The sequence below is a fragment of the Triticum aestivum genome, chromosome 7A, assembly GCF_018294505.1.
Source record: "Triticum aestivum cultivar Chinese Spring chromosome 7A, IWGSC CS RefSeq v2.1, whole genome shotgun sequence".
NCBI lineage: Eukaryota > Viridiplantae > Streptophyta > Magnoliopsida > Poales > Poaceae > Triticum > Triticum aestivum.
Genome location: NC_057812.1, coordinates 251,369,554 through 251,395,312, shown reverse-complemented (window position 1 = coordinate 251,395,312; position 25,759 = coordinate 251,369,554).

Here is a 25,759-nt window from a genome sequence, read left to right as displayed (position 1 = left end):
GCCAGTAGGCAGAGGGGAAGCGGTGCCCGATGCCGTGCACGCCGACACACAGCTGCCTGCCTGGCTCCTCCTCGTCGCGATCAGACGTCGCCACGCACCCCCTGGATCTTTTCCTCTCTCTCTCGCTCACTCCCCCCTCCCTTGGTCTCTCTCCCGCGCACGGCCGAACGTTGCCGTCGCCGCCACTCGCCATTGCCGTAGCCACCGCCTCCCCCTCGCCTCTCCGACCCGCGCAGGAGCTCCGCCTCCTTGCTCTGAAGCTCTCCGCCGAGCCACGCAAGCCGGAGCGCCCCGTGGAGCCGTCGCCGTCGCCATCTTCGCCTCCGTCCGCCGTGGATCCCCATCGCCACCCGGCCATCTCCAGTGCGTCCCCGAGCTCGCCGTCAAGCCCGTCGAGTCTGCAGTGAGCTTCTACTCCGTTCCCCTTTTCCCGTTCCTCCGTTCTCGCGCCTTAGCTCCTTCTCCCCACCACGGCCGTAGCTCCTCGCCGCCGATCATGGAGCCACCGTGGCCAGAGCCAGAGTCAGCTGCCCCGGGGCACCCAATTGTGCTCCTGGTGCCACGAGGGTGCCGTAGAGCCCCTCGGGTGGCCTCCCCGTGCCCCGCAGCCCGCTCTTGCCCGTAGCCATGCTCCGGCCGCCACCTCGAGCTCGATTCCGGCGAGCTCCGGTCATCCCTGCCTCTCCCACTTTCCCCAGAAGACGCGGACGAGCTCTGGCTCCTCGCCCGTGGGCTCCGCCGTCCAAATGGTCGCCGAAAGGCGAATCCCGTGCCCTCCGCCGCGTTCTGCCTCACCGGCGGCTAAACACCGGCGGGATTGACCGGGTTTTGACCCCGCTGACCAGGAGGTTTGACCTCCCGTGGTCGCTGACATGTGGGGCCCGGCCCTGTTAATTTTAGTTTAGGATTATTTTAATAACTAACTAACCATGTTAACTAACTGTGACACTGACGTGTGGACCCCACACGTCAGGTTTGACCTGGTCAGCCCCGTTGACTCGCTTACGTCATGCTGACGTAGTGCTGACGCAATATATCATTTTCTAGTTTTAAAATAAATTAGGAAATTCCAGAAAATGATATAAACTTCAAAAATTCATAGAAATTCAACCGTAGCTCAGATTGAAATAATTTATATATGAAAATGATCAGAAAAATTCAATCTATCCATCTGTACCATTTTCATGCATGACAAACCAACCTATACATGCTGTATATATGAAAACATATAAATGGCATTTTAAGAGCTTAATTTGGAGTTGCATTTGAACCTTGGTTCAAATGGACTTCATGCAAATGAATGCTAGATGCATTAACTCAAACAACATCACATACTCATGCCATGTTCATGCATCATATTGTTGCATATGCTTGTGTTTGATTTTCGACACTGTTCCTTCTTGATAGGTCCTGCTCCGGAGACCGATCCAGAGTACCTATCTGTGGAGCAGTGCCCCCTGTTGATCTACCAGGCAAGCAAACCCCCTTGTTCATTCGATACAATCCTACTCTCTCGCTCCTGCTCTCATTTATTGCATTAGGACAACAACGATTCAACTGCTACTTTATGCTGCGGTAGTTGAACCCATTCCTCTGCATGACCTGTCATTGGCACAGTAAATAGTTAAAACCCACTAGCATGTGTAGGAGTTGATTGAGCCATGTTGTGTTCCTACCATGCCATGCCTGCTATTGCTTAGAGTTGTGTCAGGTCTGATTCATCGGGAATGAATTGGAGTGTTATGCTATGTTCTGATGCTGAGAGTTAAGTGTGTGAACACGATTTGGTAAAGGTAGCGGTGAGAGGCCATGTAGGAGTACATGGTGGGTTGTCTCACTGGAACCGTCCTTAAGCACTGAGTTTTGTGTATGTCGTCCAATGACTAGCTACTACCACACATTGGAATGCTTAAGTGCCCCTCTCAACTTACTAACCAACTTGATCTCTGTCCAGGAGTTGCAAATAGTTTCTGGTGTTTGTAAGTAGTGCTATTTTTCTACCGAGTGGCACCCGGCAGGGTGGACTTGGGACAGACTAGGCACCGTGGCCCGGTGTACTGAGTGGCACCCGGATGGTGGGCTCGGGAACCCTGTACACATCATTTGGGGCCGTGAGCGAAACCCCGACCGGATCTCCTTGCGGATGGAACCCGAATAGGCGATAAACCTGGACTACAGTCTTGTGTGGTCAGTTAGGTCGTGGCCGACACCCTCGCCAGGCTTCCGCTTGAAGGTTGCAGAGGTACATGACGTGTACATGGTGATAAGTGGTGAGAGCGTGTGTGAAGAAGTACACCCCTGCAGGGTTATCATGATCTATTCGAATAGCCGTGTCCTCGGTTATGGACTTCTTGGATGCTTACGTGGTACATAGACAACTTAAAGTGGATACTCTAAAATGCTCAAGACAAGTGTGAGTGCTATGGATGGCCTTCTCATAAGGAGACGAGAATGAATCCATAGTGGTGTATTGGTGTGGTGATTAGTGGACTCGTGTGCGCTGCCTCACCTCAAAGAAGTTTCTCGTAGTCGTAGAACAGGATAGCCACTAAGTCAAAGCTGGCTTGCTGCAACTAAACCCCACATTAACTTCTTGATACAAATGCATGTATGCTAGGATCTGATGTAAGTCTTGCTGAGTACCTTTGTACTCACGTTTGCTTTATTTATGTTTTGCAGGTGAGACATATGTCTCACTAGTAGTACCGCTTGGACTTCGAAGAGTAGCTTGTTACCTCAGCTGCGATCTTGTACCCTTGGGAGGGACTTGTAGATAGTCAGGCTTCTCAGCCTTTTTCTTTTGTAGTTGTCTATACTCAGACATGTAATGCTTTCGTTGCTCGTATGCTCTGAATGATGGGTCATGTGACCCCTTTTATATTTAATGCCATGTGGCTCTTCTGGGCCTTTATCTGTATGTGTTTGTGTTATGTTGTGATGCCATGTTGTACATGCGTATGTGTGACGTGTATTGCTATGTGTGGGGTCCAACAATCTAGATGTTTATCCTTGGCAGCCTCTCTTATGGGGAAATGTAGTCTAGTGCTTCCTTGAGCCATAGTAGTCCGCTACAGCTCGGTTCACCGGAGTCCTGATAGCCCAGCACTACTGCTCAGGACACTTGACTGGCCGGCATGTGTTTCTCTTTGTTCCTGTGTCTGTCCCCTCGGGGAAATGTCACGCGGTGACATCCGGAGTCCTGCCTAGCCTGCTACAGCCCGGGTTCCCCGGAGTCCTGTTAGCCCAGTGCTACAGCCCGGATTCATACACTGCTGACCGACATGCTCGATGTGAATCATGTATGCATGTCCCCATAGGTTAGTGCCGCTTTGGGTTCACGACTAGCCATGTCGGCCCGGGTTCTCTGTCATATGGATGCTAGCGATACTATCATATACGTGAGCCAAAAGGCGCAAACGGTCCCGGGCCATGGTAAGGCGACACCCGTGGGAATACCGTGCGTGAGGCCGCAAAGTGATATGATGTGTTACATGCTAGATCGGTGTGACTTAGAATCGGGGTCCCGCCATTATATTGACGAATCAATTCATGATTCCACTGAAAATTATTATGAGAGAGGAACTTATGCTTCATGATGCTCTCTTTGTGTTCCAATTCTTATCTTTCATGTGAGCATCATTGAAATCATCATGCCTAGCTAAAAGACATTAAAGAAAAGCACTTGTTGGGAGACAAACCAACATGTTTACCTACTGTTTTTGTATGTTCCACATGATTAGGCTACCGTAGTAATCATGTTTTATTGCTTTTGTTTCAATTAAGTGCCAAGTAAGACCTTTGGGATGGCTTACGGTGATAGTTGATTTGATCTTGCTGAAAAACAGAAACTTTTGTGCTCAGAAAAACAATTCTCATTTTTAACGTAAGCATGATAAAATGATGATTATTTTTGCAGAAGATTATATAAAAATTATCCAGGTTTTCCTATTTTTTTCAGAATTTTTGGAGTAGCCGAAGTATGGTTGGAGTACAGATTAGTACAGACTGTTCTGTTTTTGACATATTCTGTTTTCAATGCATAGTTTTCTTGTTTTCTAATTTTCATGGCTTATATTGCTCAATATATATTGTGAAAATGATATGCTACAGTAGTCATTGTGTGAGAACAATTATGAATCTTGTCTTTGACAGTACCAAAAGTGAAATGGTTTGCTCTTTATCATACTAACCTATCTCACAAAGTTCCGTTAAGTTTTGTGCGATTGAAGTTTTCAAGTTTTGGGTGAGATGTTTATATGAGGAGAATAAAGAGTGACAAGACCCTAAGCTTGGGGGTTCCCAAGGCACCCCAAGGTAATATTCAAGAAATATCTAAGCAACTAAGCTTGGGGATGCCCCGGAAGGCATCCCCTCTTTCGTCTTCAACATTATCGGTAACCTCACTTGGAGCTATGTCTTCATTTGTCACATGGTATGAGTTTTACTTGGAGTGTCATTTTATTTTGTTAGTATTTGCTTTCTTTTATTTAGAATAGTGTTTTTCATATTTTATTTCAATAAAAGTGGCAATGATAGCCTTTGCCATGCTTATTTTGCAAGTCTACATGTTGCTGTTTGAAAACAGAAAGTTTACCGCTGTTGCAAAAATTCCCTAGAAAAGTCAGAATGTGATAAAATGTTGAAACTTTTTACAAAACGAGATCTGATAAATTTTCTACAGTGTGGAAATTTTTCATAACTTTTGAATTTAGAGAAGTATTGATACTCTTGTACTCTTTACAGACTATACTGTTTTGGCAGATTGTTGTTATGTTTGCATTGTTTGCATATGTTTGCTTTGTTTAATGATTCTATTTAAGGATAGGAGTATTAAATATGCAGAGGCATTTAGTGAATAATAATTTTAGTGATTTGCTACAGTATAGAATGATAAGATTTTCGCATTGTTTATACTAACTTATCTCACGAGTCATTGTTGAGTTTTGTGTGGATGAAGCTTTTGAGATTTAGGAAAACCGTGATATGAGAAGAATTAAGGAGACACAAAAGCTCAAGCTTGGGGATGCCCGAGGCATCCCAAGATAATATTTCAAGAAGTCTCAAGCATCTAAGCTTGGGGATGCCCCCGTAGGCATCCCACCTTTCTTCTTCAACAATTATCGGTTAGTATCGGTTGAGCCTAAGTTTTTGCTTCTTCACATGATGTGTGCTATTCTTGGAATGTCATTTTATTTTCATTTTGCTTGCTGTTTAAATAAAATACTTAGATCTTAATTTTTTTAAATAAAATAGACTCCTCAAATAGTTACCAGGGAGGCTAGGTAAGCGGCATTCACATCCCGTCAACGAAGCTCTTTTCTATGGAATTACTCTAGTGCTTCACTTATATCTTTTTGAGCACGGTGTGCTTTAGTATTTTTGAAGAAATTCTCTCTTGCTTCACTTAAATTAATTTGAGAGAAAGAAATATTATGCTCATAATCTTCATTTATATCCTTTTTGAGTAGCTTGTCATTTGCTCTTGTGCTTCGCTTATATCCTATGAGTAAATTGTTGAATAAATTGAATGTCATGAAGTTGAAATCATATCATGCTTAGTGGTAGCTTCACATTGGGTTTAGAAAGTGGAATCTTTCGAGGCTTGACAATCACAATATTGTTCATACAAGAAATTCACGAATAATTAGTATAAGGAAGAGAACTTTCACATGCAAATACACTATCATGGAAATCTTTTGTGATTGTGAGCCCCCATCAAAATATTATATGCCAAAATTGTTGACGTTGGACAAGGAAGACAACGTACTGGTTTATGTTTGTTTGTATTCACATAGAAGTTATATTGTCATAGATCCTTCAACATGTGGTGCTTGCCCCCCATCTTTGCTAGCCAAAAATTCCGCACCAAGTAGAGATACTACTTGTGCATCCAAAAACCCTTAGACCCAAATCTTATCTTCAAGAGTCCACCATACCTACCTAAGGATTGAGCAAGATCCTTCAAGTAAGTTGTCATCGGTGCAATAAGGCAATAAAAAATTGCTTATAGAAGTGTTAGATCATTTAGTGTAAGAGAAAATTGAGCGTTGTACGAACTTGTGATGGCAAAGAATAAAAGTGACAGACTGCATAATAAAGTTTTCTATCATAAGGGGCAATATAACGTGACATTCTTTTGCACTAAGGGGTTGAGAATACAGACAAATAAGCGCATGGAAACCTCTGCTTCCCTCCGCGAAGGGCCTATCTTTTACTTTTATGTATTTACTTTCATGCAAGAGGCAAAGTTTTTCTCTCCTTTTTATTTTTCTCTTTTGGAAAGCATCATGTGGTGAGGAAAGATCTAGGCACATATATCCAGTTGGATATGGGTAGCATGAGTTATTATTGTTGACATCACCCTTGAGGTGAATACGTTGGGAGGCAAAATTATAAGCCCCTATCTTTCTATGTGTCCAGTTAAAACATTTTGCTCATGTGTATGCGGCAAGTGTTAGCAATCATAAAATACTATATGATGGTCGAGTATGTGGAGCTCTTACTTAAACTCTGTTGAATAAGTTGAATTATAATTGCTTGGTGACTGATGATACGTCTCCAATGTATTTATAATTTTTTATTGTTCCATGCTATTATATTATCAATCTTGGATATTTTATAATCATTTTATAGTCATTTTATATCATTTTTGGTACTAACCTATTGACATAGTGCCAAGTGCCAGTTGTTGTTTTTTTGCATGTTTTTTACATCACAGAAAATCAATACCAAATGGAGTCCAAATGCCACGAAACTTTACAGAGATTTTTTATGGACCAGAAGACACCTAATGGGCCCTGGCTACGCCTGGGGGTTGCTCCGAGGAGAGCACAACCCACCAGGGCGCGCTAGGAGGCCCAAGCGCGCCCTGGTGGGTTCTGCCCACCTCAGGTGCCCCTAGGACCGCCTCTTTGCTCTATAAATACCACAATATTCCCAAAACCCTAGGGGAGTCGACAAAATATTGATCCAGCTGCCGCAGAGTCCAGAACCACCAGATCCAATCCACACACCATCTCGGATGGGGTTCACCACCTCCTTTGGTGCCTCTCCGATGATGCGTGAGTAGTTCTTTATAGACCTTCGGGTCCGTTGTTAGTATCTAGGTGGCTTCCTCTCTCTCGCTGAATTCTCCATACAATGGTCTCTTGGAGATCCATATGATGTAACTCTTTTTGCGGTGTGTTTGTTTGGATCTGATGAATTTTGAGTTTATGATCAATGATATATTCTTATATAGATGAAAGTATTTGAGTTTCTTTGATCTCTTTTATGCATGATCTCTTATAGGCTCGTATTTCTTATCCGGTATTTGGGTTTTGTTTGGCCAACTTGATCTATTTATCTTGCAATGGGAAGAGGTACTTTGTAGTGGGTTCGATCTTACGGTGCTTGATCCCAGTGACAGAAGGGGAACCGACATGTATGTATCGTTGCTACTAAGGATAAAACGATGGGGTCTATATCTACATAGATCTTGTCTACATCATGTCATCGTTCTTATTGCATTACTCCATTTCTCCATGAACTTAATACACTAGATGCATGCTGGATAGCAGTTGATGTGCGGAGTAACAGTAGTAGATGCAGGCAGGAGTCGGTCTACTAATCTTGGACGTGATGCCTATGTAATGATCATTGCCTGGATATCGTCATGATTATTTGAAGTTCTATCAATTACCCAACAATAATTTGTTCACCCATCGTTTGCTATTTTTCTTGAGAGAAGCCACTAGTGAAACCTACGACCCCCGGGTCTCTTTCTCATATATTTGCCTTTGCGATCTACTTTTCTTTGCATTTATTTTCAGATATATTAAACCAAAAATATAAAAAATATTTTGCTGCACTTTATTTTTGCGATCTATTTATTCAATCTATTACAACTTTCTCCCATCAAGGCACCAATTTCTGGCACCATTAATCAAAAGGGATTAACAACCCCTTTAACACGTCGGGTTGCGAGTATTTGTTATTTGTGTGCAGGGGCTGTTTACATTGCGTTGCTTGGTTCTCCTACTGGTTCGATAACCTTGGTTTCATATCTGAGGGAAATACCTACCGCCGCTATGTTGCATCATCCCTTCCTATTTGGGGAAATACCGACGTAGCTTCAAGAGACATCAAAAGGAATTTCTGGCGCCGTTGCTGGGGAGGATCTTCAACATATACCAGGTGCCTAATCAAAAAAGGGACCATAATCCATGAAAGAATTGAAGAAAGTCCGTCTCGGATTGATAAATTAGAAGAAATCTTTAGTAATTTGAGCACGGCTTTTGCTTCCGCTAAAACTATTGAAAAAACTCCCGTAAAGATTGGCAAGACTACTCAAGTTACTAAGTACAAGGGTGCAACTTCTAGTAATAGTAAAGAGGATCTTAAGATGATTAGCATTCGTCCGGATTTTCTTTAAGTTATAAGAGATCCCATTGGTAAGAATGAATTCTTTGAAATTGCTCCTAGGACTATTTTCATTGAAAATCTTTATGCTAAATCTTTGAAGAATTCTAAGTGATTGATTGAAGAATTGAACAAGGATGACAAAACTTAGATCCTTGCTTTATGCCTGGCTAAGGGCATAAAACTATAGCGCTTGTTGGGAGGCAACCCAATGAATAAATTTTATTTTTGCTTTTTGCTTCCTGTTTTTGAGTGTTAGCACAATTATGCTACTGTTATGATTGTGTTTTTTGTGTTTTAATAAGTGTTTGTGCCAAGTAAAGCCTTTAGGATCTTCTTGGGTGATAGTTGTTTGATTTTGCTGAAAAAACAGAAACTTTTTGTCTCACAAAAATAATTCTCATTTTTAACCAGAGAGCGATAAAATACCCATTCCTTTTGCAGTAGATCAATATAAAAATTTCTGAGGTCGTCCTAATTTTTCAGAATTTTTGGAGTTACAGAAGTATTCGAAACATCCATATTAATACATACTGTTTTGTTTTTGACAGATTTTGTTTTCTTTGCGCTGTGTGCTTATTTTGATAGCTCTATAGTTTTCTTTGATAAGTTTTGCGATAGAAAAGTTGGAATACAGTAGATATAATGCAAAAACAAAATATGAATTGGTTTGATACAGTACTTATAGTAGTGATTTATTTTGTTATACTAACGGATCTCACGAAGGTTTTGTTGAGTTTTGTGTGATTGAAGTTTTCAAGTTTTGGGTTATCTTACGATGGATGAAGGAATAAGGAGTAAGAAGAGCCTAAGCTTGGGGATGCCCCGGCATCCCCCGCTATTATCCAAAAGAGAGCAAGCAACTAAGCTTGGGGATGCCCCCGAGTGGCATCCCCTCTTTCTTCTAACGACCATCGGTATTTTACTCGAAGCTATATTTTTATTCGTCACATACTATGTGTTTGATTGGAGCGTCTTGTATGATATGAGTCTTTGCTTGTTTTATTTTGTGTTTAAGTCTTAATCCCTTGCTGGTGTGTGAGAGAGCCAAAATTATGTCATGACTTGTTAGAATTGCTCTCTATGCTTCACTTAAATCTTTTATGAGCTATGGACTTGCTCTAGTGCTTCACTTATATCTTTTTTAGCACGGTTTTCTTTAGTATTTTTGAAGAAATGCTCTCCTGATTCACTTAGATTTATTTGAGAGTTAGTAAAATTTTCAAGAAATTCTCTCTTGCTTCACTTAAATTAATTTGAGAGAAAGAAACAAAAATTATGCTGATGATCTTCACTTATATTTGTTTGAGCTTGTCAAAAGAAACATATGAAAACTAGTTCCAAAGTGATAGATATCCAAGAAGGCTATAATAAAAACTTTCATGAAGATCATTGGACAAAATAAACTTGATTCTTAGTAATATTTTTGAGATACGATGATGTGATATGTGAGTTATGTTGATGACTAATTATGCTTTAGTAAGAATATTGGCATTAAGGTTCGTGATTCCCTATGCAAGCACGAAAGTCAATAATTATGCAATGAAATTATATCCTACTTGTGGTGCATTATTAGGTGTTAGTTATGCTTAATGCTCGCTTATGAGATTATTCGTTTCTTGGTTGGTCGCTTCTCAATCTTTTGCTAGCCTTCATTTTGCACTAAGTATGAGCTCTACTTGTGCATCCAAAACCTTTAAACCAATTTTTGCCACATGATTCCACTATATCTACCTATATATGCGGTATTATTTTTCCGTTCTAAGCAAATTTGTATGTGCCATCTCTAATTTTCAAAATAAACTTCTCTTTTGTGTGTTCGTTTCGCTCGTGAAGCGGTGAGGGGTGGCTAGTATTTTCCATGCTAAATGTGTTATTCTTGCAATGAGTGTTTATTCACTTGTCATTGCACGAGAGTAAGACAAAGGTATTAGGGATGCCCAGTCCCGAAATGAAAAATGAATTTACTTTATGTTGTCAAATAATAAATTCCTTGGAAAGTGTTGGTACGGAAGGCACCCGTGGATACGGTTAGCCATGGAAAGTGAAAGTATGGTGGAAAAAGGAATAAACTTTAGTTTCTATTTGGGAACCGCCTATGATATATCTACCATGGAAAGTGTTGGGAACTCTAAGTCGTTTTCTTTGGTGGGAAGGATAGACCTCCCAAAATGTTTTTATCTCTAAGTTTTTCGCTTTGAGCTCTGGCACCTCTACAAATCCCTACTTCCCTTTGCGAAGGGCCTTTCTTTTAATTTATGCAATTTTTATTTTTGAATTTGAGTCTCCATATTCTCTTATAAAAGCACCAACTAGGAGGCAATATGATCGTACTTGAGTATTGGGTGTAGTTAATATGCGAGTGTGTTTCATGAATGGATCAATGATTGAGCATGATGGGCTAGGGGTAGCTTATTTTAGCGTTGATATTTTTAAAGACATGGTTGCTTGTCGATATGCTTGAGTATTTAAATTATCATGTCAAAACTAGACTATTTCTTTGAACAATATAAAAGTCCAAATGTCCATGCTATAAAGAAAAGAATATGATATGACATGATAGGCAACATTCCACATCAAAAAATTTGTTTTTATCACTTACCTACTCGAGGACGAGTAGGAGTTAAGCCTGGGGATTTTGATATGTCTCCAACGTATCTATAGATTTTTTATTATTCCATGTTGTTATATTATCAATCTTGGATGTTTTATAATCATTTTATAGTCATTTATATCATTTTTTGGTACTAACCTATTGACATAGTGCCAAGTGCCAGTTGCTGTTTTTGCATGTTTTTTACATCGCAGAAAATCAATACCAAACGGAGTCCAAATGCCACGAAACTTTACGGAGATTTTTGATGGACCAGAATACACCTAATGGGCCCTGGCTGCGCCTAGGGGCGCTCCGAGGAGAGCACAACCCACCAGGGCACGCAGGGAGGCCCAGGTGTGCCCTGGTGGGTTGTGCCCACCTCGGGTGCCCCCAGACCGCCTCTTTGCTCTGTAAATACCCCAATATTCCCAAAACCCTAGGGGATTCGGCGAAATATTTATCCAACCGCCGCAAAGTCTAGAACCACCAGATCCAATCTAGACACCATCTCGGATGGAGTTCACCACCTCCATTGGTGCCTCTCCGATGATGCGTGAGTAGTTCTTTGTGGACCTTCGGGTCCGTAGTTAGTAGCTAGATGGCTTCCTCTCTCTCGCTGAATTATCAATACAATGGTCTCTTGGAGGTCCATATGATGTAACTCTTTTGTGGTGTGTTTGTTGGGATCTGATGAACTTTGAGTTATGATCAGTTATATCTTCTTATATCCATGAAAAGTATTTGAGTTTTTTTATCTCTTTTATGTATGATCTCTTATAGCCTCGTATTTCTTCTTCGATATTTGGGTATTGTTTGGCCAACTTGATATATTTATCTTGCAACGGGAAGAGGTGCTTTGTAGTGGGTTCGATCTTACGGCGCTTGATCCCAGTGACAGAAGGGGAACCGACACGTATGTATTGTTGCTACTAAGGATAAAACGATGGGGTCTATCTCTACATAGATAGATCTTGTCTACATCATGTCATCGTTCTTATTGCATTACTCCGTTTCTCCATGAACTTAATACACTAGATGCATGCTGGATAGCGGTCAATGTGTGGAGTAATAGTAGTAGATGCAGGAAGGAGTCGGTCTACTAATATTGGACGTGATGCCTATCACTACTGGAATTAGGAACTTTGCCGTCAGTCGTTTCTTTACCGTCAGCTAGCTGATGGCAAAGAGGGTCTTCGTCATCAGCTTGAAGAAACCTGACGGCAAAGAAGCAGCTGACGACAAAGAAAGTGTTTACCGTCAGCTCCATCTTTGTCGTCAACTAGCTGACGGCATAGAACCTTTATCGTCCGCTAGCGGATGGCAAAGAGACAGGGTGGGCCGATAGTGAGTGAGGGAGTCCTGGACTAAGGGGTCCTCGGGTGTCCGACCTGTTAACTATGGGCCGGACTAATGGGCTGTGAAGATACGAAGACCGAAGACTGCACCCGTGTCCGGATGGGACTTTCCTTGGCGTGGAGGGAAAGCTTGGCGACCAAATATGTAGATTCCTTTCTTTGTAACCGACCTTATGTAACCCTAGATCCTCTTGGTGTTTATATAAACCAGAGGGCTTAGTCCAGAAGAGGGGGGGTATTCATTACCATAGCCATACAAGCTAGACCTCTAGGGTTTAGTCATTACGATCTCGTGGTAGATCAACTCTTGTAATACTCATATTCATCAATATCAATCAAGCAGGACGTAGGGTATTACCTCAATAGAGAGGGCCCGAACCTGGGTAAACATCGTGTCCCCTGTCTCCTGTTACCATCGACCTTAGATGCACAGTTCGGGACCCCCTACCCGAGATCCGCCGGTTTTGACATCGACATTGGTGCTTTCATTGAGAGTTCCATTGTGCCATCCTCAAAGGGTTCGATGGATCCTTTAATCATCAACAATGACGCTGTCCAAGGAGAAACCTTCCTCCCCGGATAGATTTTCGTGTTCGGCGGCTTTGCACTGTGGGCCAACTCGTTTGGCCATCTGGAGCAGATCAATAGCTACGCCCCTGACCATCATGTCAGATTTGGGAGCTTGAACTACGTCGCGGACATCCATGGAGATTTGATCTTCACTGGATTCGAGACCGCGGCAATCGCTCCTGGTCACCTCGATGAACATGACCTAAATCTGTCATCGAACCACATGCAGGAGATAGCTCCTGTAACTGCTCTGGCCTTAGATCCGGAGCATACGGCGCCATCTAAGGACTGGAGGTTCAACCCCACCACGTAGGCCACAGATTCCCTCGTGTTGGAGCCGCACATGGACTTAAACTCACACAATGTTTGTGTCACCGGAACCCCGGACTCGTCTCTGGGTGTAAGTTCCGAACCATGTGAGTCCATGGATGCCGAACTTGATTGTTTATCGATCTTCGAGTTTAGCGCCGCAGACATCTTCCAGCACTCACCCTTGGGCGATGTGCTAAGCTCATTAAAGAAACTGTCCTTGGCGGGCAACACACGACCGAACTATATCCGGTTCGAACTAGAAGCCGATGACAGGGAATTTCGCTCCCCACCCGCCACCCACTTTATAGCCACTGTCGAAGACTTAACTAACATGCTCGATTACGGCTCTGACGACATCGACGGTATGGACGACGATGCCGGAGAAGAAGAGGCCCAGGACCCGCCGTTCACCGGACGCTGGACGGACACTTCCTCGTATGATGTATACATGGTGGATGCACCAAAGGAGTACATCGGCGATGACAAGGAAGATCTAGTTGAGGATAAACCTCCTGAGATACAATTGAAACGCCGGCGTCAACGGCGCTGCTCTAAATCACGCCGCAGTAAAGATAGCAACACCAGCACAGGAGAAGATAACACCCCGGAAGGTGCCGAAGACAACGAAGACCCTGTTGATGCAGCTACCGAACAAGATGAACGGGAAGATGGGCAGGTTAGCCCTGGTAAATAGGCCATGCAGGAGGACTCGGAGGACAGTAATTATCTTCCGCTCTCCGAGCATGAGGCAAGCCTCGGCATCTAGGATTTCATTGTGCCTGAGGAACCTCTGGAGCAGGAGCGCTTCAAGCGCCAGCTAATAGCCACTGCAAGGAGCCTGAAAAAGAAGCAGCAGCAACTTCAAGCTATCCAAGATCTGCTCATCGACAGGTGGACTGACGTTCTGGCAACCGAAGAATACGGCCTCAGATGCCCAGCCAAGAGTTACCCAAAACGAAGATTGCTACCTCAGTTCGACGAAGAGGCGCCGGAGCCCATACTTCCCTCGCGTAATGCGGCCGACCGAACACTACGCGGTCGGCACAGTGCGGCGGACTGACCACCTCGTGGTCGGGATAGAGTGGCAACTCAAGACGAACAGTAGCCCGCCCCGCCACCATGAAAAAACAGAGACAAAACAGTTCGGGGTCATCCACACGACCTCCGGCAGACCCTGGATAGTAGAGCAGGATATACCTGATCGATTTACGGATCGCAAGGACGTTCCTCGACACGTGATGATGGCTACCTATTCGGACGTGACAAACATAGTCACACCCGAGCCCACAACCGCAGACGGACTCCATCAGAGCTACATCGCGACGCGGCCCGATATAGAGGCGCCGCACAACCTCTTTGCTTGACCGATGAAATAATGGATCACGAATTCCCCGAAGGGTTCAAACCCGTTAACATTGAATCATACGACGGAACAACCGAACCCGTGGTATGGATCGAGGATTTTATTCTCCATATCCACATGGCCTGCAGAGATGACCTCCACGCTATCAAATACCTCCCACTAAAGCTCAAAGGGCCAACTCGGCACTGGTTAAACAGCCTGCCTGAAAACTCTATCGGCAGCTGGGAGGACTTGGAAGAAGCCTTCCTCGACAACTTCCAAGGTACATATGTCCGGCCACCAGATGCCGATGAGTTAAGCCACATAGTTCAACAACCTGGAGAGTCAGCCAGGAAATTTTGGACTAGGTTCCTAACCAAAAAGAACCAGATAGTCGACTGTCCGGATGCCGAAGCCCTAGCGGCCTTTAAACATAGCATCCGTTACGAATGGCTCGCCCGCCATCTCAGCCAAGAAAGCCGAAATCTATGGCAGCCCTCACGGCACTTATGACCCGCTTTTGTGCGGGTGAGGATAGCTGGCTGGCTCGTAGTAAACATACGGCCAGCGACACAGGCCCCTCTGAGGCCAAAAACAACAATGACAAGCTCTGATGTAATAGACACAAACGCCGAAGCAATGGTAATAATACTGACGACACTACAGTCAATGCCAGATTCAGCGGCTCCAAGTCCAGCCAGCGCAACAAACCGTACAAGAGAAAGAATCAGGGACCATCCAGCCTGGATCGCATACTCGACCGTCCGTGCCAAATCCATGGCACCCCAGACAAACCAGCCAACCATACCAACAGAGATTGCTGGGTTTTTAAACAAGCTGGCAAGTTAAATGCCGAGAACAATGAAAAGGGATCACAGAGCAAGGACGATGACGAGGAGCCCTTGCATCCAAACACGGGGGGACAGAAGAAGTTTCCCCCTCAGGTCAAAACGGTGAACATGATATATGCCACACACATCCCCAAGAGGGATCGCAAACATGCACTCAGGGACGTCTATGCGATAGAGCCAGTCGCCCCAAAATTCAATCCATGGTCATCGTGCCCGATCACTTTTGATCGTCGGGATCATCCGACCAGTATCCGGCATGGCGGATCAGCCGCACTAGTCCTAGACCCAATCATTGATGGATTCCACCTAACGCAAGTCCTCATGGACGGTGGCAGCAGCCTCAATCTACTCTATCAGGATACAGTGCGCAAAATGGGCATTAACCCATCACGGGTCAAGCCCACAAGGACTACCTTTAAAGGAGTCATACCAGGCATAGAGGCCCGCTGTACGGGCTCAATCACACTAGAGGTTGTCTTCAGATCTCCAGACAACTTCCGAAGCGAGGAGTTAATCTTTGACATCGTTGAGGGAGTCCTAGACTAAGGGATCCTCGGGAGTCCGTCCTGTTAGCCATGGGCCGGACTGATGGGCTGTGAAGATACGAAGACCGAAGACTACACCCGTGTCCGGATGGGACTCTCCTTGGTGTGGAAGGCAAGCTTGGCGACTAAATATGTAGATTCCTTTCTTTGTAACCGACCTTGTGTAACCCTAGATCCTCCCGGTGTCTATATAAACCGGAGGACTTAGTCCGGAGGAGACACATCATCATAGCCATACAAGCAAGACCTCTAGGGTTTAGCCATCACGATCTCATGGTAGATCAACTCTTGTAATACTCATATTCATCAAGATCAATCAAGCAGGACGTAGGGTATTACCTCCATAGAGAGGGCCTGAACCTGGGTAAAACATTGTGTCCCCTGTCTCCTGTTACCATCGACCTTAGACGCACAGTTCGGGACCCCCTACCAGAGATCCGCCGGTTTTGACACCGACATTGGTGCTTTCATTGAGAGTTCCCCTGTGCCGTCATCAAGAGGTTTGATGGATCCTTCAACCATCTACAACTATGCTGCCCAAGGGGGAGTTTACCTCCCCGGACAGATCTTCGTGTTCGGCGGTTTCGCTCTGCGGGCCAACTCGCTTGGCCATCTAGAGCAGATCGAAAGCTATGCCCCTGGCCATCAGGTCAGATTTGGGAGCTTGAACTACGTCGCAGACATCCGTGGGGACTTGATCTTCGCTGGATTCGGGACCGCGGCTACCACTCCTGGCCACCCCGAGGGACATGACCTAAATCTGTCATCGGAATGCATCCAGGAGACAACTCTCATAACCGCTCTGGCCTTAGATCCGGAGCAGGCTGCGCCATCCAAGGATCGGAAGCTCAATCCCGCCATGGACGCCATAGATTCCCCGATGTTGGAGCAGCGTATAGACTTGATCCCACATGATACCTGTGCCACCGGAACTCCAGACTCGTTTCTGGCCGTAAGTTCCGAATCATGTGAGCTCGCAGACGCCGAACTTGATCGTTTATCGATCTTCGAATTCAGCGCCGCAGACATCTTCCAACACTCGCCTTTGGGCGACATGCTAAAAGCGTTAAAGAATCTGTCCTTGGCGGAGGACTCACAGCCAAACTATATCCGGTTCGAACTAGGGGCAGACGATGGAGAATTTTGCTCCCCACCCACCACCCACTTTATAGCCACGGTCGAAGATTTAGCCGACACACTTGATTACGACTCCGAGGACATCGACGGTATGGACGACGATGTCGGAGAAGAAGAGGCCCAGAACCCACAGTTCACCAGATGCTGGACGGCCGCTTCGTCGTATGATTTATATACGGTGGATGCACCAAAGGACAACAACGACGATGACAAGGAAGATCCAGCTGAGGATAAACCTTCCGAAATACAATACAAGCGTCGGCGTTAGCGGCGCCGCTCTAAGTCACGCCGCAGTAAATACAGCAACATCGGCACAGGAGAAGATAACACTCCAGAAGGTGCCGAAGACAACGAAGACCTCGTTGAAACACCTAATGAAAAAGATGAACGGGAAAATGGGAAGGTTAGCCTTGGTAAACAGGCCACGCACAAAGACTCAGAGGACGGAAGTTATCTTACGCTCTCCGAGGATGAGGTGAGCCTCGGCACCGACGTTTTCATCGTTCCTGAGGAACCTCTTTAGCAGGAGCGCTTCAAGCGCCAACTCGTAGCCACTGCAAGGAGCCTGAAAAAGAAGAAGCATCAGCTTCAAGCTGATCAAGATCTGCTCAATGATAAATGGACCGACATCCTAGCAGCCGAAGCATACAGCCTCAAGCGCCCAACCAAAAGTTACCCAAAGCGCAAATTGGTACCTCAGTTTGACGAGGAGGCGCCGGAATACATACCACCATCGTATAATGCGGCTGAACGACCACCACGTGGTCGGGACACAACGACAACTCATGCCGAACACCAGCCCGCCCCGGCTCATCGCACAGGTAGGGGTAAATTAGCCCACGACCATACATATGACCTCCGGAAAAACCTGAACAATAAAGCAGGACATACTAGATCAATCTACGGATCTCGAGGACGCACCTCGACATGCGACGACGGCCACCTATTCAGACGTGACAAACTTAGTCATGCGCGGGCTGAAAACCGTAGACGGACTCCATCAGAGCTACGTCGCGATACAGCCCGATATAGAGGCGTTGCACACCCTCATTGCTTCACTGATGAGGTCATGGATCATGAATTCCCAGAAGGGTTCAAACCCGTGAATATAGAATCATACGATGGAACCACGGACCCCGCGGTGTGGATTGAAGACTTCATTCTCCACATTCATATGGCCCACGGCGATGACCTCCACGCCATCAAATACCCCCCCTTTAAAACTCAAGGGGCCAGCTCGGCACTGGTTAAACAACCTGCCTGAAAATTCTATCGGCAGCTGGGAGGACTTGGAAGAAGCCTTCCTCGACAACTTCCAAGGTACATATGTCCGGCCACCAGACGCCGATGACTTAAGCCACATAGTTCAACAACCTGGAGAGTCCGCCAGGAAATTCTGGACTAGGTTCTTAACTAAAAAGAACCAAATCGTCGATTGTCCGGATGCCGAAGCCCTAGCAGCCTTCAAACACAACATCCGCGACGAATGGCTCACTCGCCACCTCGGCCAAGAAAAGCCAAAATCCATGGCGGCCCTCACGACACTCATGACCCGCTTTTGTGTGGGCGAGGGCAGTTGGTTGGCCTGTAGAAAAAACAATGCAAGCGACGTCGGCACCGCTGAAGTTAAAAATAACAAATACAAGTCTCGACACAATAGATACAAGCGTCGAAACAACAGTGATAACACCGAGGATACGACGGTCAATGACGGATTCAGTGGCTCTAGGTCTGATCAGCGGAAGAAGCCGTTCCAAAAGAACAATTCGGGCCCATACAGCTTGGACCGCATACTTGATCGTCCGTGCCAAATTCCTAGCACCCCAGACAAACCACCCAATCATACAAATAGAGATTGCTGGGATTTTAAACAGGACGGCAAATTAAACGCCGAGAACAGGGAAAAGAGATCGCAAAGTGAGGATGATGACAAAGAGCCTCGGCAACCGAACACAGGAGGACAAAAGAAGTTTCCCCCTCAGGTCAAAATGGTGAACATGATATACGCTACCCACATCCCCAAGAGGGAGCGCAAGCGCGTGCTCAGGGACATCTACGCGATAGAGCCAGTCGCACCAAAATTTAATCCATGGTCGTCATGCCCGATCACTTTTGATCGCCGGGATCATCCGACCAGCATCCGTCACGATGGTTCAGCCGCACTGGTCCTAGACCCAATAATTGATGGGTTCCACCTGACTTGCGTCCTTATGGACGGAGGTAGCAACCTCAATCTGCTCTATCAGGATACAATGCGAAAAATGGGCATTAACCCATCACGGATCAAGCCCACCAGGACTACCTTCAAAGGAGTCATGCCAGGTGTAGAAGCCTACTGTACAGGCTCAATCACACTAGAGGTTGTCTTCGGATCTCCGGACAACTTCCGAAGCGAGCAATTAATCTTCAATATCGTCCCCTTCCGTAGCGGCTATCACGCACTGCTCGGATGAACTACGTTTTCTTGATTCAACGCAGTACCACACTATGCTCACCTCAAGCTCAAGATGCCTGGTCCACGCGGCATCATAACGGTCAACGGAAATACGGGACGCTCCCTCCGTACAAAAGAGCACATAGCTGCCTTAACAACAGAAGTACAGAGCGGCCTTCTCAAGCAGAACCTTAATTCAGCTTCCGAGCCCACGGACATTGTTAAGAGGGTCCGAACTACTCTGCAGCAGGAGAGCTCGGCTCGTCAGGAGATCGACTAGCAATCCGGCCTCCGTCTCAGTCCCGATAAAGTGGCGACATTCATGCCGTGCGTACATAACTATGCACTCAAAATCCCATGGGCATCGACGGAGGCATAGCTAGCTTATGGTCCATAGTACGGCTCAACCGACATCGGATACACACATACTTTCACTTTCACTTGTTCTCCTTTGCAGGTCTCAATCCCACAGGCCCCATCTAGTGGACTGGCCATCGGCCCTCTTGAAGGATAAACACACCAAGACGACGAGAAACGCAGACATATGGTGTCGTGGTTTTATCACGGCAGATGTCCTTGTGAAAGGACTTAGTCATGGAGCCATCGCTACAGGTTAGCTTAAAGAGGTTAAACCGGACAAGGGACATGAGAGTTTTATACTAGTTCGGCCCCTTCGATGAAGGTAAAAGCCTACGTCTAGTTGGTATTGCTAGGGTTTCGATGACGAGGGAGTGAATCCGCTTTGCCTGGCTCTCGAGTTGTTGTGTGTTGTACCTAAACCGCTGTCGGGTCGTCCCTTTATATACATAGGTTGACGCCCGCCGGTTTATAGAGTCCCGAGGCTAGATCATAAACGTGTCCAGCTCGGTCTCTATCCTTCCTATCTTACCATGCAAGTTACATGAGAAAGTCGGTTTACATCTACAGGTCTTTACCCGCCTTTGGGCCTTGGGCCTTCGTAAAGCGCCACCATTCTTACGTCTTCATGGGCTTCTAATCTTCATAGAGTTAACCCAGCTACTCCTGGCCGGTTTACATCCAGTAGTAATATCCCCAACATTAGGCCCAAGATTGATTTGGACTTGTTCATATCAATCTTCAACACTTAGAAAAATTCTTGCCCTAGCACCTTCGCATGGATCTTGTAAACTGCCGTGATGTCATCCTTCAGATCCGCAGTAAACCGTCATGATGTCACCTATTCGTTGAAGCCGAAGATGCCCTTCATTAATGACTATCCAATCATCAAGGCGACAACCTTATTAAATATCCATTTTTGAGCTCCTCAATTCTCGCGCATGTTGCTTATCTGTTTGCCATATAAATAGGGCTGAGACCCCCCTTTTCCGGTTCCTCCGCTACCTCTTAATCTCTTCTTCCTCCTCACAATGTCCCTGCGCTCGAACGCCGTCGTCGTCGTCAAGCTTTCTCTTTGCCTCATCCTTGGCCGCTGCATCGACCTGAACGTTCCAGAGAACCGCGACACACCTCCGCTACCTTAACATCTTCGGTAAGTTTTCCCCCTTTTCTTCATAGATCCACTTTAGGATTTTCGTGTTCATCGGAGTTCGTCGCAGCTCCGGTGGTGTTCTTCTCTTTTCTTCCCAGTAGCATAAAAAACTAGCTAGATCTAATAGCTCTTCATGCGACTTAGTTCTTATCTGAACCTGATCATCCCCTTCGTATAGAAGAAAACTCATCTGAACCCGATGAACTAATATCTGTAACTTAGTTCTTGAATATATTCTCATTTTCTGTCACCCCTAGATCTGGAATCACCATATAAATCCGTGAAACATGTTTCCCGCACTTAGGTATTTTTTAGATCTGTACCCTTCACACCAATCTAGGCGGTTTGACTTTTTGAAGTATGATAATTCGGCAGGTACCGTTAGTCCCCTTCTAAACCGCCAATTTATTTATACTCTGGTTTAATAGTATGCATATACCTCTACCTCTGTTCATTCCTTATCATTCATAAATACCCTGTCGTCGGTTTACCAATTTTCACATACTTGGATTCCTTTTCCTTGTTGTACTTTATGCATCGCCATTAATGAATCGTAAACCGGCATTATTTTCTTCTCAGCCTTTCACTTGCAATGGCCAAGCAGTTTTATTCCTGCAACTGGGTCCCCTCCCGAGTTATTGAGGGGCAACTCAATGGAATGGTCAAGATTGGCACCTTACCGAAGAAGAATGAGATCCGGTGGCGAGCTCCTGGGCCGGAAAATCCTCCTACCACCAAACAAGGTGAAGTAGTAGTGTTTGTTGAACATATAGGCCGTGGCTTTAAACCGTCCGGATCTAAGTTTTTCCAGGATGTGCTTGCCAGCTTTCAACTCCACCCTCAAGATATTGGACCCAACTCGGTATCCAATATATGCATCTTTCAAGTTTTCTGTGAAGCGTACCTACAACAAGAGCCAACTGTTGAGTTGTTACGAGATTTCTTCCATCTAAACCGTCGCACTGAGTTTGTAGATGGACCCAATACTGAACTTGGCGTCTTCTCTATTCAGAAAAGAAAAGAGGTTGAGTTTCCTCATGCCATACTTCACAGTCACCCCAAAGAGTGGAATCAAACTTGGTTCTATTGCAGAGACACCTCTCCTGAAGATGAAAACCCTCTGACGGGTTACCGTGCTCACCGGCTTGCTAATACTCATCCGCTTCCACAACGACCGAGTGCCCAGGAACGGGCCTCGTACGCACCTCAACTCGCCAAGCTAAGAGCCTTCCTGGCCAATGGTTTAACAGGCGTGGACTTCGTCCGTTGCTGGATATCCTGGAGCATTTTGCTGTTAAGTCGCCGCTCCGACTTAATGTGTGAGTATACCGGTGACGTACAAGATTCTCAATGTCATATCAATATTCAGCTAACAGATGAAGAAGTCACCGAGTCTGTGAAGAAAATGTTGAACGAACCGGAGGCTATCTGCAGCAAGACCGGGTTAAGTCCCTTTTATATGCAAAACAAACCGCCTGCTGTAAGTATTGTTCTGCCGCTTTACACTTGATATCTTTGGACTGTGCAATCTTTGAATACCCTTTGCCCATGTTTAAATAGGGTGACGATCCTTTCTAGAAAAAGAAACCTCAAGAGAAAGCGGTGAAGCCTTCTCGTCCTAAAACGAAAGCCGTCAAGAAAACCACAAAGAGGAAAGCACCTGAACCCATCGGTTTCGAGCTTGATGACGACCTGGATGAACCGGAAGCAGAGGTAGAACTTGATTCACTTGGTTCACTTTTCATGCATCTCATTGACAATGATACTTATCAGGAGGACATTGAGGGCAACCAAGCTGACGATGCAGAGGTAATTGTCCTTTCCTCCGGTTCGGACTCTCTGCCAACACAAAAAACCCGTCAAGCAGTCCGGAAAGTAAGATTTTCTCATCCTCTTGATCACTTGGATCCAACATTTATTTTGAAGAAGCAGTGGCACGAGGCTCGCCGCACAACCCGGCACAGAAGCCAAAAGGTCACTTCGACCGGTTTACCGGACACCCCGGTTCAAAAACGCTGATATGAGGTCTCACCCACTTCTGACACTTCTTATCCCAAGGTAGGCTATTTCCGACAACCTCTTAATCCGTCTGATTCGAATTATCAGGTGACACCTCCTTCATCCTCTGGCGAGTCAACAGCGACACAACTCCCTCCTCTCAAAACCGTGGCTGGGTAAGTATTTCAATCCAATCTTTTGATGTTTCACACTTTATATGCTATGCTAACCTTTGCATCTTGTTCTGTTTAGCGCCAAAGCCAGACCCAGTAAAAAGGATCGGGTGAATAATGTCAGGACCCCGACTCAATGCCACATCGATCTAGCATGTAACACCTCATATCACTTTGCGGCCTCACGCACGGTATTCCCACGGGTGTCGCCTTACCTTTGCCCGGGACCGTTTGCGCCTTTTGGCACACGTATATGACAGTGTCGCTAGCATCCATATGATAAGGAGCCCGGGCTGACATGGCTAGTCGTAAACCCAAAGTGGCACAGACTTACAGGGACAGGCATCCATGACCCAGCTTCGAACGTGTCGGTCATCAGCAAGTGGGTCCGGGCTGTAGCACTGGGCTAGCAGGACTCCGGTAAACCGGGCTGTAGCGGGCTAACAGGACTCCGGTACTCAAAGCGTGACATTTCCCCGAAGGGACAGACACAGGAACGAAGAAGGACACATGCCGGCCAGCCTAAGTGTTCCAGAGCAGTAGCGAGCTACCATGGCTCGGTGGAAACACTAGGAGACATTTCCCGGTAAGAGAGGCTACCAAAGATAAACAACTAGATGGTCAGATCCCACACATACCAAGCATTTCAGTAGCATACACACAATATGCTCGATATGTGCAATACAACATGGCATCACAATATGACTCTACGACTCAAGTAGTCTATTCAATAGGCTCCGAGGAGCGAGATATTACAAACATGGGTCTCATGACCCAACACTCAGAGCATACAAGTCAAAGCACAAGCGGAAGCTATCATGTCTGGGTACAGACATCTATAAATGAAAAAGGCTGAGAAGCCTGACTATCTATCAGATCCTGCCGAGGGCACAAGATCGTAGCTGAGGTAACAAGCTAAACGTCGAAGTCCACGTGGAACTACTAGTGAGACTGAAGTCTCTCTGCAAAAACATAAAATAGGCAAACGTGAGTACAAATGTACCCAGCAAGACTTACATCAGAACTAACTACATATGCATCATTTTCAACAAAGGGATGGTGGGGTTTAACTGCAGCAAGCCAGCTTTGACTCGGTGGCTATCCTGAACTACGACTGCAAGTAACTTTTTTGAGGTGGCGCACACGAGTCCACATATTCACCATATCAATACACCACTATGGATCCGCTCCCGTCTCCCTACGAGAACGCCTTCCATAGCACTCACGCTTATCTTGCGTATTTTAGAGTATCCACTTTCACTTGTCTATGAACTGATATAAGCAACCCAGAAGTCCTTTTCCGCGGACACGGCTATTCGAATAGATGATGTTAACCCTGCAGGGGTGTACTTCTTCATACATGTTTCCACCACTTAGCGTCTGCACACGACATGTGCTCGGCAGACTTCAAGCGAAAGCCGACGTGGGTGTAGACCACGACCTACCTAAACACTCAAGTCTCTAGTCCAGGTTTATCGCCTATTCGGGTTCCATCCATGAGGAGATCCGGCCGGAGTTTCGCTCACAGCCCCAAACGATGTGAACAGGGTTCCGTGACACCAAACGGGCGCCCGGTGTACCCGGCCACGTGCCTACCGCATCACAGCCCACCCCTACGGTCAGCGCTGTCCACGGCCTCCAGCATACTACAAACACCAGAAACTACTTGCAACTCCTGGACAGAGGACAAGGGTGAATAAGAAGTCGAGCGGGGTCATATTTCAGGGCCCAATGTATGGTAGTAGCTGAATCATGGATCACAAACACAGAACTCAGTTCCTGAGGACGGCTGCAATGAGACAACCCACCATGTACTCCTACATGGCCTCTCACCGCTACCTTTACCAAATCGTGTTCACACACTTAGCTCACACACAGTAGGACATGTTCACACGCCTCTGATTCATCCCCGATGAATCAGACCTGACTCAACTCTAAGCAGTAGCAGGCATGACAAACAAGCATGAATGAGTAGGCACAACAGGGCTCAAACAACTCCTACTCATGCTAGTGGGTTTCATCTATTTACTGTGGAATGACAGGTCATGCAAAGGATAAAGGGGTTCAGCTACCGCAGCAAGTAACAGATGAATCGATGTTGTCCTAATGCAGTAAAAGAGAGCAGGAGCGAGAGAGTAGGATTGTATCGGAATGAACAAGGGGGTTTTGCTTGCCTGGCACTTCTGAAGATAACATTGAGTCTTCATCAGTGTCAACGATCACATCATCGGTATCACGTCTATCGAGAGGGGACAAATACCGGCAACACAGAAGGGAACACAATCAATGCAATGCACAATATGATGCATGATCATGACATGGCAAATGAATGTGTTTTGGGCTAATGCAACTAGCAACAGATTAAATGAAGTTGGTTTGAATATAAAATTCAAATTCAAACTCCATATGTGATTAATTAAATGCCCTTTAATTGATTTGTGCTAAACAGCAGCTATAAGTTGTTCTAACATGCATGAAAATGGTACAGATGGATTCCTTGAATTTTTCTGATAATTTTTCATATATAATTTATTTA